Raw genomic sequence first — 19,429 nt, forward strand, 5'->3', positions numbered from 1 at the left:
ATAATTATATATCTGCGAAAGATCTCGCTAGCAAACATTTTGGCACTAATGGAGAAGCAAAAAGACCCATGTCCTAGGCCTTTTTTTGTGACACTAAAGGAAGGCTTGCCTTTTAGAGTCATTGATTACGAAGAGGTCCATGTGGCAACAAATTTTGAGAGAATTCCTTCAAGGGCTCTTTGTTCTCATGAGGGGCCCTGTAGATATACCACAACACCTCAGTGAGCTGTTACCAGCCCTGTGAGTTCACTGTCACTTGACATCAAGGGTATGTACTTTTCCTCGCCACATGCAGCAATGATGTATATGTCAAGAGAAAGCATAAAAGATTTCTAAGTGCAATTCTAGATTGCTTGCGGAGGAAAGCACAAGAGTGGCCATGCTCAGCTGTTACCTTTGCTTCTTGCTCGAGTTCTACAGTGAGTACTACGTAATGACAGGTGTCTGCATCAACTCATATTTAACACCCGTCCTGTGCGACCTCCATCTTGCTCTACATGACAGGCAACTTTATAACACCCTTCATGCAAAGAGTGTCATCAGGATCGGTGTGTCCTGTCAGTTTCCTGGTCCTGTGGTTTGTGCTGTGTTTTCTACTCTTAAATTATTTACTGCCTTCATTCTCCACTCCATGAAGCCTGAATGTGCTACACTGGGCTGCTCCACGCATTGTGGAGCAGCCCAGTGGCCATTTTTTTTTTCATACGTCGGAGGCACTCAGCTCGAAAGCCATGCTTACTATATTCAGCAGACAAGGGTACATGTGAGACACATCATTAATAACTAATTCTCACAGTGGTATCTGGTGCAAGAATATCTAAATACTACTCAATTTTTGCTTAAGTTTTCAGATACGCTCTTAGATTAAAAACATAATTTGGCTACATTAGCAGAAGCACAGCACCAAGGTACTCACCAGTTACCTGAAGCACTGTACGCAAGTTCTCGTGCCATCATGAATACAGCACACTGTCCACGTCTTCATAATGCCATGTCACTCCAGCACTTCAGTAGCAAAATGTTCCTTTAAAAAAAAGTAGTTTTGTTTATGTTAGACTGGTCATATTTAATTTTACTATATACTATGTACTTCTCATTGTACTGCCCCAGACTAAAAAATACCAATGATCACGCTTTGAATTATGTCATATGTGATCACCAATATGTTCTTAGAAATCCTGATTGAAATAAATCTGACAAAATATTATCTCAGAAAATGTGGCACAAGGAAGAAGGACGCTAGCTAGATAACCTGGACGAATGTTTTCAGTTGCATGCAGCCACCGGCACCATTGCACACAAAATGTACAATAAAGTCGGTTTTACCTTTCCGAATAGAATTTAATGCTGCAAACATTTAAGTAGAAAAATTTCAACCTTCCATTCCGCATAAAGGAAAGAAAATTCCTCTCGTTTTCTCACAAGCCTCTGCAAGTACACAATTCAGTGAATCTACTCTACAAGTACTTGAATCTATCAGCACGAGACAGGGACGAGAAAAGAAACAAAACAGGCACTGACTCGCAACTGAAGTTTATTGAAGTGAACAGAGTATATACAGAAAAGCCACATGCCACAAACTACACAATTACACATAAGCTACATCACAACATAAGTAAAAGATTGCCCTTAACATTCCTCTCATCTAGACAGTCCAACCCGCTGCATGTTAACGCTATGGGCAGCACACTCACACATTCGTCACCGAGTCATAAGATGTGTCTAGCCTCGATAATTTTCTGGTTAATCTGCTGTGAACGTAGTGCCAAAATGCGTGTTGCCGAAAGGAATGGCTAGCAGCCTTCACATCCCTTGTAATATGCAGATAAGTTACAACCCCTACCAATATCCAAATACCTCTCATGCTCCTGTAGTCTTACATTGATACACATTCCAGTTTCACCAACATAAACCCAACCACATGATAATGGTATGCAATGCATGCAATGGTTGCAAGGCACATATATGTTGCCACGTTTCACTCGACACATGTGCTTTTCCCTAACGAAACTCACAAAATTATTAACAATTTTACAGATTGTAGACAACTTATTAGGGGCCGAACACACCATTTTTACGTCATACCTTCTGGCCACAGTTTTCAAATTTTGCAACAATCTGCAACAACACAGTCAGTCTTTTGGCATCTCACTGGCTGGCCCCAGCCTGATCATGCCAGTCCCTGCGAAGGGGTTTCAGCTTTTAACATGCTAAAGGGAAGAATGGCACAGCATCAAGTAACGAGGAAAGCAGGACAGCACACCCACACACAAGTGCCAACCCTGGAGCAGATACAAAATCCAAGAGCGCGTGCTTGACATTCAGCGTTGACAGTCAAGGAAACGAGGAAACACGGATTTGAACGCTAAAGGTTGAACGAGCCCGATCCTTGGCTGCCAACGCTGAATGTCAAGTACACGCTCTTAGATTTTGCATCCGCTCCAAGGATGGCACTTGTGCGTGGGTGTGCTCTCCTGTTGTCCTCGTTACTTGATGCTGCGCCATTCTTACCTTTAGCATGTTAGACCAACTTGCCCAATCTTATATGCTCAGCTTTACCAATTTATCGCACGCTTCTGCAATAGCATGGTTGGGAAATCATGCTTTCATTAGCCTTAAAATCTTCTCTTGGAAACCAGTTGTCACGCTGTAAAAGCATGGCTTCACCAATACCGAGCCTAGACTTGACAACGCAATGCTATCTTTCACTAGCTTAGAATCGTTCGACCAACAGTCAAGTAGCTGCTTAACACTCCTGGGTGAATATCGCTAGCACACATGGCGTGTGCAGGACATCAAGGTAAGGTTCAGAAACCGCAGCTCTTTTTGTTGGGACATTTTCTCCAAGGTAAACTTAAGACAAAGGCCTTGCTCCTTAAACAAGTTCACAATATGTACAGGTCCCACACTATCACAACCTTTGTAAAAGACCAGAAAATCATAGACGTAGCGAAAGATTCCCCCCAGCCCATGCAATTTCTTGGCAATCATTCCTTCCACCCTGCTTAAGAGAATATTGCTTAGCACAGGGGCAACCTTCGAATCGATACATTTAGCAGACTTTTGAACATATGCCGCACTGCCATATTCCACAAACATGCTCTTCACTTCAAATAAAAGGAGGAAGTGCCAAAAAAGACTTATGTTACACACCCATTCCTAAACACGAGCTCATCGTTGTGCTCCGATATACACATTCATAAGCTTTTCACAAGATCTTCATACGGAATAGAATAAAATAGTTCTACATCGACACTAATCACAAGACAATCCGCTGGATTGTCATTCTTAAGATACTCAACCACACTGCGAATTGAGTACAAGAAATGGATCTTCAAGATGCGAAGTAGACAGATGCTTTTGGAAATAACCAGAGATAATTTTGCATGAATCCTTTTCTGAAATTTATCTGAAGAGCATGTTATTGAATAGCATTTATTTGAAGAGCATGTTTGTAGAGCAGTGCAGTGCGGTATGTGTTCTAAAGTCTCGAATATGTAGTGGTTCAAAGGTTGACCTTGTGCTAAGCAATATTTTCTTGAGTAGGGTGGATAGAATAATTGTCTAGAATGTGCATGGGCTGGGGGAAAAATCTTTTGCTATGTCGATGATTTTCTGGTCTTTTATAAAGGTTGTGATAGTTCGGGACCTGTACATCTTCTCAAGTTGTTTAAGGAGCAAGGCCTTTATCTCAGGTTTACCTTGGAGCAAATGTCCCAAGAAAAAGAGCTGTGGTTTCTGGACCTTACCTTGATGTTCAGCACACTTCATGTGTGCTGGCGAGTGTTAAGCTGCTACCTGGCTACATGTCGACCATTCCAAGCTAGTGAAAGATAGCATTGCACTTTCTAGCGCGGGCTCAGAATTGATGAAATTATGCTTTCACAGCATGACGACTAGTTTCCAAGAGCAGATTTTAAGGTTAACGAACGCAGGATTTCCAAACCTTGTTACTGCAAGAGCATATGATAAATTGTTAAAGAAGCTGAGACAGTTTTGCGGCGACCGGCACAATCTGGCTGGGGCCAGCCAGCGAGATGCCAAAAGACCAGTTGTGATACCGTATCTACATAAATTGTCGCAAAATTTGAAAAATGTGGCCAGAAGGTATGATGTAAAAGTGGCTTTCTCGGCCCCTAATACATTGTCTAAAGCATGTAAAATTTTAAGAATAATTCTGTGAATGTGGCTCGAGAAAAGTACACGTGTAGAGTGAAATGTATATGTACCTTGTAAAATGAATGTGGTATCAAATATTATTATCTTGTAGTCTGGTTTACGTAGGTGCAACTGGAAGGTGTATGAATGTAAGACTACAGAAACACAAGAGGGTAGGGGCTTGGCTAGGTGGTTGGGGTAACTCTGCTGTACACTGCACGGGATGTGAAGTCTGCTACCCTTTCCTTTTGGCAACACGCATTTTGGCAGTAAATTCAAAGATTAAATGGGAGATTATCGAGGCTAGACACATCTTATGACTTTGTGAAGAATGTGTGTTTTGACTATCGTGTTAACACACAATGAGTTGGACTACCTCGATCAGGGAAATGTTGAGGGCGATTTTTGACTCATGTTGTCCTGTATGCTTATCTGTAACTACATGGTTTATGGTATTGCTTGGCTTTTTATATATTCCCTGTTCACGCCAATAAACTATAGTCGCGAGTCAGCACCTGTCTTGTCTCCTTTCGCATCCCTGTCTTTCGCGCTGGTGGATTCACCGCAATGGCTCACCTCTGCAGAAATCCAAGGCATGACATTTTCCTCTTCACACTCGTGGTTCAGCGCATAATATGGCAAAGGCTTTTCAATTCCAAGGAAAGTTCATGGCTCCATTGAACACTGCCTCCTGCTTACAAGACACAGAGCAGCAATCATTGTAGATTCTACCTGTGACACAAAGAGCAAAGTTTTAGTTTGAGTGGACTAAACTAGGAAAGCAGCACAATATATCTATAGCCAAATAACTGAACTGAAAGAAATAGAGGGTAGTGTAATAGTGAACACACTGATATATTGCAAGTGAGATATATGCTTAATATATTGCAATATCCAACACTGCTACCATTGCCTTAGCCAACTACTTCATAAATAACAATAAATGCAGTATCACAAAAATACTGATAATGTACTATGTGCTAATAGTAGCAGTGCAGGTTCCATGGAAAAAAAGGGCCCAGTGCTGACTGTCGTTCCCACAGCAGCCTTGTGACCAATGGCCGGTGTAAAGGAAAGAGGAGGAATGACTGAAAAGAAAAAGAGCCAGGGGGAAGGAAAATAGGTATAGAAGGGCTTAGGATATCATAGGCAAATAAGGTTGTTTAGACAGTGAGCACAAAATAAAAATTACCACACAAGTAAAGACATACAAGACCAAACATATATATCATTATGCAGAGTGGCAAACTTGATGCCATTTAGCCCAAAATATGTTTTCAATAAAGTGATTATAATTATTAATAGAACAACTGACCGAGTGAAACCATAACAGGGATGAACAAGGAAGTTGTTAATATTCTGGCAGAAATTAAAAGAAGAAAATGGATCTGGCCAGGGCATACAATGCAGAGAATGAATCACCAATGGTATCTTAGGGCAACATAATGAATTTGATGGATTTTAATGGCACAAGGGCATCTGTGGCCAAAGAGTGCCTTAGCACAAGTTAATTTCGTCTACTCAAGGTGAAATCAGAGACCCATTTCCCAAGCATTTCATTTCAGATAAGCTGAGCACCACGCCAGGAAACAGCTTGTGCATTGTATCGCAACAAAATGAATTTCACCCTAAGGAAAATATAGCAGGAGATAGCTTATTATAAGCTCACTAGATAAGATTAGGTGATTTCTGATAGTGTGGCATGTAGCTGGTGCAAGACACAGATAATTAAACTGGAAAAGGCCATTGTCCTGAGGTGAATGTAAACTAAGCAATGAGGATAATGAAATTCGCTACACTAGAGCTGTTAAGAATCAGCTCAAGTTCCATGCTTCAAGATGATGCAAGTTTTCTCAGTGAAAAAAAATCATAAGTTCACCCAAGAATTGGTATCTTGGCGGTATCAGGCTGCAGGTGCAGATGAATTAATCCTGCCTCAGAGAAGAGCTACATAGAGCACAAAACATTTTAGGCCAGTCCTACACTGACAGCTGTTAATAACTATTTTAAAACTGTTTTTCATTGCACAAACAATAATACCAAGTTTGTGTTGGTCATGTGATTATGTTACTGAGGCTCTCCTAAAAATTCTAGCCACAGCTAAAATACAAGCTGTCTCAACTAAGTTTTTATATCAACAATGAGAACATAAACACATGCAGATTATTCAAGTAGAAGTATTATTCTTCATGACGTGCCCTACAAATTTTCAATTATACTGAAAAGTAATAGAGTGGAGTGCTTGTGCCAAAAATACTAAACCTCAACAACAAAGAGAACACAAGATAAAGGCAACAACATATTGCCCAAAATTTAAATGTTTGACAGAACAAATATGAAAAGAAAACCTCTCCACAACTGGAACAAAACAGCGTGATACCGAGCACACATTTGAAAATTGTTTCATCCAAATCCCCAGTCTGGTGCTCCAGCACTCTTCAGCCATCATGTCATGAAATGTACCATAGTTCTGGTAGCTGTAAAGAGTATACAGCTGATCCGGCATTTTGATATGTGAACAGTAACCCTCAATGACCACCAGGCTGAATACTTTCAAGAGGCTGTTCTAGTAACAAGACTGCAGTGAAACACTTAGCAAGTTATGCGGGCGTAAAATGCAAACCGTTAATCTGAGAGTTCGCTACCACGCAACTCTGTAGTAACTCCTAAAGTGTTGCAATCGAATGAAAAAAAGGACTGCCTATTATATAAACAAAAGTCAAGAGGCTGCAATGCAAGGCCACGACAGAAGTGCTGCAATACAGCAATAGTGATACAATGTACGCTTTAAGCAACACAATGAAACATGATCTTTTATCCTTAATTATCAGAATTTAAATATTTGTTTTCCTTGCTCTCTTGCAAAATTAAGTTTAGATCGTGAAAGCGCTCGAAAAGACAAGGATACAGAAAGAGATTTCCACACAGTGCGCTTACTTCCAGTGTCTTTTTGAGCACATCCACTATCTAAACATGGTAACCCAACTAGTTTAAACGCTGTCGTTATTCCAAAATTAAGCCTTTCACAAAGTGGGAGCCCCTTTCCCCATACAAGGTGCACCATAACTAATCCAACACTTTTTTCATGATATGTTTTCTCTGAGAATAAACACTGTTTGAAGATTTTGCAATAGTACGTCTTTTCGATTCTACGAATGTATCATGCAAGTGTTCAATGAAATGACCATCTGCCTATCTTGATCATTGCTCAAAATCAGGGTATAATGCACCATGAAGGGCAGGCTCTGCTTGATTTTTATGTTTTCCTAACGAAGCATGTATGTGCAACCCTTCTGCTGGCTTGTATGCAGCAGGTTTGTCTAGCTAGGCGAACTGTGGTTTTGCTATAAAGATGAAATGGTACTTTGGAAGTGAATGGTTTTCTAAAATGCATTTAACATACATACCGGGGCTTGAACAGCACCTGGTGTAAGCAACATCAGTGGGGGGACTGCAGGAGTGGCCTAGTGGTCCGAGCATCTGCCTCGCAAGCAGGAGGTGCGGAGTTCGATCCCCAGTGCCATCGGGTAACCAGCGGTGATACAATGGGTCGTTTCAATGGCCAGTTTAAAACTTGAAATAACCATGCTGCAATATATACAAAAAATGATTTGTGTGCTCTCTCTTACATGACATAGTTAATCATATCATAGTGTTGGTAGTACACAAAATGTATGTGTGGAACATATACATGCACTGTTTTTGTTCACATCTTACCTGCTATGTGCTGTTATGGCATGTTATGTGCTGGGAAAGCAACAGAGGGTGAGCAATGTTGTGTTGCAGCCTTTCTTCTGATGGAATTTGAATCATGTGAGGTGCAGCTGAAAGAAATTGTTTCGTACATAAGTATATTTCATGTAACACAACAAAAAGTGCACAGCCCCATCATGAGTTGTGGTTTAAACTAACAGCGAGCTTTTTACTACTCTATTTAACATATGATGCAAGTCAGTGATGCTGGAGGCACAAAACTAAATACTGTGAGGTAACAAGAGCTAACATGGACAATCATGCCTTTAAGAGATATTGTCAATATATATTTTCCTGAATGAACTAAAGTTATCCTTAGAAGCATTCAGAGGAAGATAATTTTGCTAAATGCCTTTTGCCAGAATAGGCCTTTTATGAACCAGTTGCAAATAAAAAGAATAACTTTAAGACCATGCTATGCATGGTCTAACGCCAAAGTAGTTGCATACAAGCAGTAACTATGCCCCTAGTTTTATGGTGGGCCTGTACTGCACAATTTTCATGCAAGGTAGTGGAAAGTATGTGCCATGAAACAGACCTCTGCTTGCTGAAACTGGCAAATAAGTACTGGGTTTTTAAGGCAGGAAAAAAGTTACATAGTTCCTTCTGCAGGTTTTGAACTTCAGGTTAGTTATTTGAAAAATATCAATCCCTGAACTGCAATGATTGAAGTTTTTAGCAAATAACATTTCCATTGTAACAGTGGAAACGCTCTTTTATATGAGGAACGACTTTTCAAAAGCCTGCGTTTCATGGTGGCTGTCAAGTAGCCCTGATAAAGAGAAACCAGTCACGACACACAACCAAGCCCCCGTAGCACATTTTCAACTATACCCACATGATATAGCTTTAAAGTAAGTGTTAAGCAATACAAATACAAATCCCTTGATTTCCTTCATGATTTATCACTGGTGTATACATACAAAGATAACCGTACAAGATGTGGAGTGCATGGTACAGAGAGAGTAGGCAGATGGTTTCTTGACACTCAAAAAGTGAACAAGGGAAGGAAAAATCTCAGGGTGCGTGCCGTTTCGACAAGACAACTTGTTTTCGTCTGGGGTCAACATATACAGAGGAAACTTAGAATCAAGTACAGGGTTGTCCACTCTTAGTGCGAACACGCGAGCACATGGCTGTGCTCTTTGGGCCACTGTGTCTGACATTGCCACACATCGAAGTGTAACATGACACGAAGCACCACATCCAGGTGCATCTCCTCTTGCGCCATTTTGCAGCGATGAGTGGCTGCGCCGCACACAGTGGACCTCTAAAGAGTGCGGCCATGCGCTCACATGTTTGCACTAAATGTGGCCAGCTCTGTACATTCCGGAATTGGCATAATTATTTGAAAAGGCCTTGCACATGGTCAGAGGTTTCTCAACCCACATTTTCCCCCTCCTTTCCTGCTTTCTTTAATTTATCATTATACTTTAACCTTACGCCCTGCACCTCCTGACATCACTTCTCGGAACCTTGGCTGCCATACTCCTCCCCCTCCCCCTTCTTTTTGCCTTTTCTCCGAACCTGCCCTCATTTTCTCTTCTTACTTCAAATTATTTTGCCCCCCCACCCCCCCCTGGTATTTTATTCTGCCATGCTCCTTAATTCCTTTATCCTAGTTTTTCAGGAAAAGGCAGCCAGCCATACCAAGCCACCTGTTGTGGCTGGACATAAAGCCATTCAAGCCCACTATCCACACTCCATACCCCGAGATTCGTTTCTACTGAATTGGGCTTTTTTGTTTTCACAGTTTTGCAGGTCAACCGGTTAATCTTCTTTAGCAGCTATCATGCCTGGTCAAGGTTCATGCTCCCCATCGTAACGCCCTTCCCATATCGCACCCTCGTCCCACACAACAGGCCTTTCGCCTCGAAGTGAAAACCTTATTTAAACCCCACCAATGATGAACACTTTGCCAGACAAAGACAAGTCCTCCTGTCGAAACGTCGGCAAGCACCCTGAGGCTTTTCCCTTCCTTATTCAGTTTGTGAGATACCAGGGACAGGTGTTCAAGCAGCCATACCACACTAATACCCCTGTCACACGGGCACCGCAAAGGCCTTTGAGAATCATATCCAAAGGCGTAAGGAGTGCAGCTACCCGGTACAAATGTTGCGCCTTTGTCGCTAAGGGCCTTGGAGGCGAAGGCGCTCAACCGAGACCTTCGGAGCCCGAAGACGCGGCATTTGAGAAGCTGTGATCGCAGTACCATCCAAAGTCAAAAAGTAAAAGCAATAAAAAAAATACATAAGCTAATAATGTTTGAAAACATTTTTTTCAAATACAAAAGGTGTGTCTGGCTTTGGTTTTTGTACGGGTGTTTATGTTTTATGTTCAAATTTCAAGACAGTGAAAGTCTTGCGGCAACACCGAGCGCCCATGGAGGCCAAGGCAATACACGTACAAAACCTGCTCCTGCTGATGAGAGTAGCTGTTGCAGTACTTTTAAGGAAGCAATCAGAATAAAAAATTGTCAAAGCTCAACGAATGAACAGAATACACCACTTTAATTTTAGAACACTCACTTCAGCCACCTCGAGTATAGCAGCGGGTGCTAAGCCTGAACGACTTTCACCTTTGGGCTGCACCGTGTAGCTGCATCGCTGCTCTTTTAAGCTTTCGCTCCTTTGGTGAAAAATGGTGCCTTTGCTGGAAAGGCCTTCGAGGAATGCCATGTGACAGGGGTATAAAGCACATTTTTTACTGACACGAAAGACTCAGTGCCCTTAGTTCTGACAACATTCTGAATCATGCTTTGGTGGCTTAGCATATCAGAATACTGGACATGAGAAAATCAGCTAATTAGTGAGGGCTATTATTTGCTATAGGTAAAATTATAACATTCTCCTAAAATAATGAAAAGAAACCACCAGCACTGACATCAATGTACAATTTGGCTGTAACATACTGACATGACAATTTAGTTAAACGTAAATTCTCTTTTCGCAGTTCAAAACTGCATGCATTATTTCTAGAAAGCGCGAAAACAGAAGCTCATACATAGTGCCAAAGAAAAGAGTGCATAATAGTACCACTTATGAGGTGCTTATCGGCAACTGCAATGAGCAAGGCTATGGTAATGGCAATCCAGAGTTATTATGTGTCTTACGAGCGCATGCACTTGGGAGGTGATAGCAGCTGTGGACGCAGCTGTCCATCGCAGTTTTCAGTCTGCCGAGATAACACATGGGGTAAGGTATTCCCTGTTTTGCTGCCGAAGGCAATACCGTCAGCGAGTGGAGTTGCCTTGCTATTCACTGTCAATATCTACTGCTCAATGTAAAGGAAACTAGGGCATAAAACATACAGCATTTCATATTATGCTTTGGCCAAATGCAGTGAGAATGAAACAGACTAGAGACTTATCTTATGACGTTTGCACTCTTTACTTTGCACCAGAGGAAAATAAATTTATGTACAGTTGACCTACTGCTTGCCACAGTCCTAGAAGAAATGAATCCAGGTCTCAGAAATTCTACCGAGAGAATACTGATGCTGCATGTGCATTTCTCTGAACTGTTCTGAAATATGCAGAAGTTACCAATTTTTTTACTACCTGATTACATACTGTAATCTTTGCAAGGAATATGAGGTTAACGGACTGGGAAAAAATGTCAGGAATGGCACCTTTGGTACTGGGCACTTGGACAAACAAATGACCCACTGGGCGTCCCCAGGAGCTCTGCTACCAGGCACCCCTGGCAACAGTAGTCAATTTTCCAGATCCAAAGGAGCCATGCGAATGATTGCCGAAAAGTCAAGTTTAAGGACAGCAGATGCATGAACACAAAACAGTTTTCCAACTTTGTTTCAGTGTGATAAATGGTTTCAAATGTCTAGTCTATATCTGGTAGTACACAAATTATCAGAACACCATCTCCCGCTCAGAATCATCTCAAAACACATTCGACACGCAGTACCAACATGGACAGTTCGTGCTTAATTGAATCCAAAAGTTTACGCTGATCGACCAATATTACTCTAAATAGAGACAGAAAGCGCATGCACGTTGTACTGATGTTATCGTGAACATAACATGCGACGAGACGCAGGGTTACAATACAAACAAAAAACCGCTTTCAAAATTTGAGAACAAAAGGCTCACCTTCTCACAAGTTCGCCAAACCGGAGACGTTGCCGAGTGGCTGCCGCCAAAGTCACTCGCAATGCACAGAAACAATAAAAATGCAGTGCCGCTGACTTTCCTTGAGCAATTCCAGTCGACTGAACTTCCAACTGTTCGCACCGACTACCTCTGCAAGCATGTCTAAAAGTTAGCGGCGCAGCCGCGCCATTTGCAATTTACGGAGCAACACGGGAAATTCATAGCGCCATTCGCGTATTCGCGCTCAAGCTCACGTCGCTGATGTCGCATGTATTTAATTTTACGGTAGCTTTTTTAGCTGACAACCTGAATCGTTTGATATATTGTTTTTTCTTTTCGTTGCATGAACGTTATTACCACCAGCGGCAGCGCAGCTTGGCCATGGCTAGCCATGGCGAAGTCGAAGCGCTAGCCGAGCCCGCAGTCGGAAACGTGCGCAGTTAGCGCAGTGTGGAGTTGAATGAACAGGCGCTATGGAATGGGTTTTTGTTCTTCCGTGTTCGCTGCGTGCGTCCTGCGCGTTGCGTGTCTTTAGTATGTGTTTGTGTGTGTATGTGTGTGGCCGGAACGCTGCATTGGAGTGTACATACAACAGCTCGCTGTCCCGTGCGGCATCGGTGCGTAGTAAAACGATAATGCAGAATGTGCGTTACAATGCCAGTGGCCCTGCACGAAAGAGGAGACTTGAAGCCGACGGAAAAGCTGCTCTCCCTCGTGGGACTGCAAGAATCTGGCGAGTTACAGTTCACGCGCGTTTCGGTGGATGATTCCGTTTACCACACCAAAAAATTCAGCACTGGCCAACAGCAATGATGAACTGCTGCTGCATCATCACCTGTGTGATGTTTGTGACAAGCTTGTTGGATGTGAACGTGGCCATGAATGGTATTCGCCGAGCAGTGGCCCTCAGGGCGTGGCACCAGTGGATACCTGAAGACGATTACTGTTTGCCCGCGCCCTGGCGCCTCGCATTCAACCGAATGCTTTGGCGTTAATTATCTATATCTGAATTTCGCACGTAGTTGGACTCGCAGATATTACAGCGTACAAACGTACCGTCGGAAGAGCACCCTTTCTCATTTTTTTAGGGAGGGGGTAGGGGAATTACCGTCTGCTCAAATTTAATGTCACTAATATTTTGAGCTTATTTTCTAAACAGGTGCCGTGGTGGCACTGTAAGCAATGCATTTACTGGGCAGAAGTTTATTTTATGTTGTGTTGGCACAAGGTTGTCATTGTACTGTGGTGCCATGTTCAAACAAAACACATAATTGTACACTCTCTTTGAAGAATGTCTAATGAGGTAATAAATTACTGAGCAGCGAGTATGCACAGTGGTAAATGCGACGAACGTTACTGAATTACTTCACACTTGTCATGTTCTGTTGTCGTTAGTGATTACGTATGCCTTTGTGTCTGCTGCTTTCCAGTGTAGGGGTCGAGAGGCATGTCGAGCTCCACTTAGCAGCTTTTTTTCCTTCCACTCTCTACTGGCCAACGTGGTAAAATAAACTCAACATAATGCGTGATTGCTCAGACCTAGATTAGACTACCATTTCACTTATTTACTCTCAGGGCCAATTGGCATCGAAGAGAGGAGAGCAACTAACATAAATACATGTCTAGGCAGATTAATTAAAATGATTATACACAGCAGACTTGAAGGCATTGGATGCAGTTGTGGACATGACGAAGGCAGAGAAGATGTGACAGCTGGAAACGTAGAAAAGTGGAGATCTGCGTGAGTTTGTACGCGACTTAAGGTGAACGCTAGCAAAAAATTAAGAAGGCGCAGAAGACTGAGGCCAGAGTTAAAACTGTAGTTTAACAGAGGAAAGCACCTCCCAGCAAGCCAAAATGTGCACATGCAAGCAGTTGTGTGTACACAGAACATAGAAAATGAAACTCCTTTTTGGACAGAAGGAAAGCTAAGGCACATTGCTTATTGTGATGTTGCTTAAAAAGTTGGTGTCTAGTTGTTGCCCTTCATATCTGGTCCTTCCACACCCAGCAACTGAAATGCCATCAAAAAGGAGCATCTCCAATCACTCTAATTACATGGGAGGTACACATCGCCAGATGTCAGAGGCTTGGCGTCTCATCTTGCAGACTAGCTAGTTTGGCAGATTTAAACTTTACCGCATGTAAGAGGCATGCGGTAGCCTTGAAGGGGAGTATTTCATAAGTGTTACAGCATATTGTACAGTGCTGGCATGCTTCATTATTTACATCACAGTAATATGCTAGCACAGGCTGGAAAGTTTCTAAGTGAACAGAAAAAAACAATGTTCATGCCATATCTTAGCCACATTCTTAGTATTGTATAAAAAGTGCAAATAAGGAATTCCTCATTTTTTTTGTCAGCTTTTTCTTTTTGTGCATTGATTTTTTGCAAGTCAGCAAGGTTCTACAGTCTTGTGTGCCTATCGGTTGGCCCCTTGTTTGTCAAAGGTACCGAGTACACAATGGGTCGTGTCAGTGCAAGCTAAGTAAACGATGGATAGAAAATTCGGGCTTTCAGAGTATTTCCAGAAAAAACTGCTATTATTTCTTACTCAGGAGGGGGGAACAGCATCGATGGTGCACATCCTCCTTGTCACTGCAGCAATTATGGCTGCTCGCTGCTTTTTGGTGGCATTTCATTTATCTGCAGGAAGAGCAGGCATGAATGGGTGGCAATAGGTACCTACTAAATTAAACATTGCATTGAGCAATATGTTGTTGTGTCGGTGCTTTTGTTATCCATGAAGGAGTTGGTGTTTTTGATTAATGGTTGTGTAGCAAAGATGTAACTGCTACATTGCACTGCATTCACAGATTTGTTTGCCCATGCTTTTGGTTTACTCAGTTGTTTATTTCCTTACCAAATGGCAGATGGAAATTCGGCTTTCAAATTGTGCACTTTCATCATGTTTGCAATGTACTTTCAGCTGGTGTTCAGTTTCACTTTGGAGAAGTTGTCCAACCACTGTCTGTGTCTAAATGTTTTCTAACAGTTGACCTCATTACGCAGCATTTCTCACAGGAAGCAAATGTTGCAGTAACATTTTTAATAAATGTTACTCTATCATGTGGCTAGCAATGTAGCGAAAAATATTTTCATCAAGTCAGCTTTTAACATTATAGCAAATTAAGGCCTTTGTTATTTAACGTTGCTCACAATTTGTACAAATCACTCAACCTTGAAGCAACGTAATGCGTTATCACCCTTCCTCGGCTCTTCATTGTGTTAATCACATTAGACATGCTCACGGTCGTTCGCCATGCTAGTTTGCGGACATTGTTGGCTAAGAGTAAACCAGACAAATAAAAAATCGGATGTCATGTGATGCCTATAGTCCGCGGGCCAGCAGTTCATCGTGTAAAAGTGGCGTCACATCATAAGCATCTTCTGTTTTTGCTGCCTTTAAGCAAGTTATTAGTGCATTTGGTGCAACACATAGTCGATGGGGTCAACCGTCCTGTCGTGTTAAGTTTTGATCCCTTAAATTGAATGTTTAGTATTTTTCCCTGCAACGACTACAGAGGAACACGGACGTTTCCTTCAATACTGGACTGAATATACGGTCATTCCCTACGTTTCATTGAAAGCAGAAGTGGTTCTGTATTTAAAACGTACATAGTCTACGTTATAGGTACGGAATTTTTTTACAGTGTTAGTCGAGCCTTGTTGCAGCCGGTCGCAACACCTGGTAATTTTCCATCGCGAGGTTGGTCGGCCGGGCCGGTTCCCGTGCCTTTCCATTGTCCTCGCCTTTGAAGTTTTCTCTGGAGCTTGCATTGTGCAATCTCCCAGCTGGCATCATTGTTGTACCCGGCTCGCTCCGACGAGCAGTCGGACAGGATCCCGTCTTCACTTTCGGAGTCGGCGTCTCCTAAGTCGTCTTCTTCCATCTCTTGGAATTCGTTGAGAAGAACGTTCGGTGGTTGGAGCGACGCTTCCTTGGCTGGGCCCTGCCATATGATCCGTCTTCGCAGCGGCGTCGATGCTAGGTGTCGGCGTCGTCGATAGGCCTAGCGACCCATGCTCTCCTGATGTCGAGCTGGGCGCCCTGTCAGCGTTAGCGGGCCGGTGCCAGCTTTCCAAATTTCAAGTCCGGCAGAAAGCCGAAAAATGGTCCCACCGCGTGAAATATGGTATCAGGGGATCCAGCACTTGCGATCCTTCCGTTCCGAATAAAATCCGGTGGCGAGAAAAAGTTGGCTGGTGTCGACATTGGTCGAAATTTGCGGTACCCATGCGACGCGCGACCGCTTACTTCAACCGCCATCGAGCGTACCCCTTTTGAAGCGAAAAGTTTCACTACGCCAGCTTTTGGAGCCGTCAGCGGGGCCACAAGCTTGATCTTGAATGTACCTAGAGGTCATCGGGGCCGCATGTTTGACCTTGAATATAGCTAGAGGTCAAACCAATAACTGGCGGGTGTCAGGTTCGACACAGGATGTCAGCTACAGCAGCAACACCAGCGGCTGTTACACCAACTATCTCGACTATCACCTTTGACCTTGACCTTCGGTCAAGCGGGAAAGCGTCTGCCGGCATCGCATGCGCCGGTGATGAAAGTGGGTTCTGAATAAAACGCCGGTGCCCTTTGATGTGTTCAGCGGAACGCTAGGTGTGATCGACACGACGCCTGCCGTGGAGAGCGGCAGATGTGCGCTCCGTCACCGCGCTGCGGAGAGGAGGACGCCAGCCGTGGAGACTGCCCGTCGCTCGACCACAAACGTAGCCGGGGAGATGCAGCTTTTCGCTTTCGACCAGGGTTAACCAGAGCTAAACCTCCAGCAGTTTTTGGATTTCGCCTCCATGGAAATGCTCTGCCGCAGTTGAGTTGGAATGGGCGGAGTGAAAGGTTAAATATTCTCACACAATTTTTGCAGGAATAATAGGAGTCCTAAAGGGCGAGATTTGCTCTATAGTTAAGGGCAGAAAAAGTCAGTAGTAGTAGTAGTAGCAGTAAGTAGCTTTTTTTAAAATAATAATAAAAAGGAAGGAAAAGATTTTTTCTATCCCCGGCATCTGCCATCGATACGGAAGCACCTGAGCTGGGGCAGCGGAAATAAAGGATAGCAGGCAGAATGGAGAAATGAACTGATAGAGGTGAGGGGACAGGAAGAGAGGATAGGGGGAGAGGTTCAATTTGAAGTTGAAGTTTATTTTGGAACAAAGTGTTGCGAGGAAGGCCAGGGAAAAAGCTGTATAAGCAGCATGAGGGATCCTGACTTCCCCTTTACACAGCAGCATTGACGGTGGCAGAAGCTCGAGAATAAAGAACAGATAAAGGGAAAAATGGAAACATCATGAAAGAATATGCATCATATAATACATATGTACTCCTAAATAAAAAATAAATATCAGAATGCAGCACGCACAAAACAAAAGGCTACAGGAGGGGGGGGGGGGAGGAAGAGTGGTGCTCACGACAATAGCAACATAAACCTACATGAATATTTGTCGCAATTCCTTTAGAGAAACGACGGGCAAGTCAAGATTATCACGGCAGTGCAGCTGGTTTAACAAATTAGGTAAGGTGTATTCCAACATCAGATGACCATCATTGGTACGGTATGTCAACATTCCAAGGCTCTATGCAGCGCATATCATACACCGTTTAGTTTTTCTCTAAACCGGTCAGATTAATCATCGCGTCATCGTTTTTCATTATTGCGAGTGTATATTTATGACACAGCCTATAGTCATATATGCATTTTATTGGTATAATGTTGTGTTTTTGGAAAAGATTTTAGGCGTGAAAAAAATATGGCACTTTACCTGGAATGCGTACGTTTTATTTCTTTATTAAGATTTTCTGCTGTTGTTGTTGCCCACATGAGGCATCCGTAGTTAAGTAGAGTAGAGAATAAAGAGTTGTATAGTAACATATTAACCGCTGTAGGAAAATTAAAGCAATGACGGCGCATGATACCGACTGTTTTGGAAAGCTTGTTAACTATGTAGCTAATGTAGTCAGTCCAGGACATATCGTCTGCAAAGTAAGCGCACAATGTTTTTACAGACTATACGAAATCTATCCTGGTATTGTTTAATTCAATCAGAGGAAACGCGAAGTCTTTACGCCGCGGGTGAAACATGACCGCTTTAGTTTTATTAACATTAATTTGCAACTGATTGTTAAGTGCCCAAGCATTTATTGCTCCCAAGGTTTTGTTTGCTCGGTTGCCAAGGTCAGCAGTTGAAGTACCAGAAAAAAAACAGACTAGTGTCGTCAGCATAAATTATGTACTTGGCAGTTCTATCGACGTGCACAATGTCATTAACATAGAGAACTAAAAGAAAGGGGCCCAAAATACTCTCTTGTGGAACGCCAGAAACTACCGGTTTCAGCTGGGAACAATCACCTCCTATAAAAACGAACTGAGGCCTATGTCGCAAATACGAAAAAATTAACAAGTGGGCCTTGCCTCTAATGCCATAATGATCCAATTTTTCAAGCAAAATAGAATGATTAACTCAATCAAACGCTTTGCAGAAATCTAAAAATAATCCGAGTACCAGATTTTTTTACTCAAAGTTTTGCAGTATGAAATATTTCTTAGCAAGAAGAGCTAATTATTTCGATTTCTTTTTGCAAAAGCCATACTGAGCAGTAGTAACAATGTTATATATATCAGCGAAAGACAACAGCCGTTTTAGAGTAACTTTTTCCAAGCGTTTAGAAATAACAGGCAAGATAGATATAGGACGATAGTTTCCCAATTCATTTCTGTTTCCTTTTTTAAACGCTGCTATAACTTTCCCTGTCGGCATAAGACGCGTAAAAATGCCAGACAGCAAACACAGATTAAAGATCTGGGCAAGGCAAGGCGCAAGAAAATCGACAAACTTTATGGGATATATCTGCAAACCTGACGCGTCTGTAGCCTAACTCTTATTCAGAGATAAGAATGTTGTAACTACTTCATTTATTGTAACCGGTTCTGAAAATATTGCTTCACAGTTTTGGTCAATGATATAGGACAAATCTGGGTCACTATCTGATGAGTCAGTTAAAGAAATAAAGTAGTTGTTGAAAGCATTCGCTAACTCAGCACCCTTTCAAGCCTTTCGGCTGGAGCATAAAGCCGCAAGAAATAGGGTGGTCGCTGTGCTAAGATCCACGAAGCGCCAGTACTTTTCTCAAAAAATTCGCCAGTCGTCAAGTAATGCCACTAAAACGTGGTCACTGATAAACCACCTTCGGCGCAAAAATTCTGCACGTACGTCCCCGCTTTCCTTCTTTCCGGGAGATTGCATCGAAGTCGCCGATAGTTTTAATCGTTTTTTCGCACTGGCCTCAGAGAAAGCATCTTCCAGTCAGACATACCAATACACGTTAAAAGAATCAAACTCTGCGTCCGCTTTTCTAGCTAGAATTACAAAACAAGAACTTCGTGATATAATCTTTAGCT

The 19,429-nt window shown here is 42.5% G+C and overlaps 1 long non-coding RNA gene across 1 annotated transcript; it reads right to left on the reverse strand.

Annotated features, from left to right (window-relative positions):
- Positions 1 to 6,841: 6,841 nt before the first annotated feature.
- LOC144132104 (uncharacterized) lies at positions 6,842 to 12,275 on the reverse strand. Its single transcript, XR_013314721.1, has 4 exons — positions 12,020 to 12,275; positions 11,542 to 11,612; positions 7,876 to 7,982; positions 6,842 to 7,746 (listed from the first exon to the last, which is right to left on the reverse strand). It is a non-coding gene; the product is annotated as an uncharacterized LOC144132104 (long non-coding RNA).
- Between the last annotated feature and the right edge of the window lie 7,154 nt (positions 12,276 to 19,429).

Source organism: Amblyomma americanum, chromosome 1 (genome assembly GCF_052857255.1).
Source record: "Amblyomma americanum isolate KBUSLIRL-KWMA chromosome 1, ASM5285725v1, whole genome shotgun sequence".
NCBI lineage: Eukaryota > Metazoa > Arthropoda > Arachnida > Ixodida > Ixodidae > Amblyomma > Amblyomma americanum.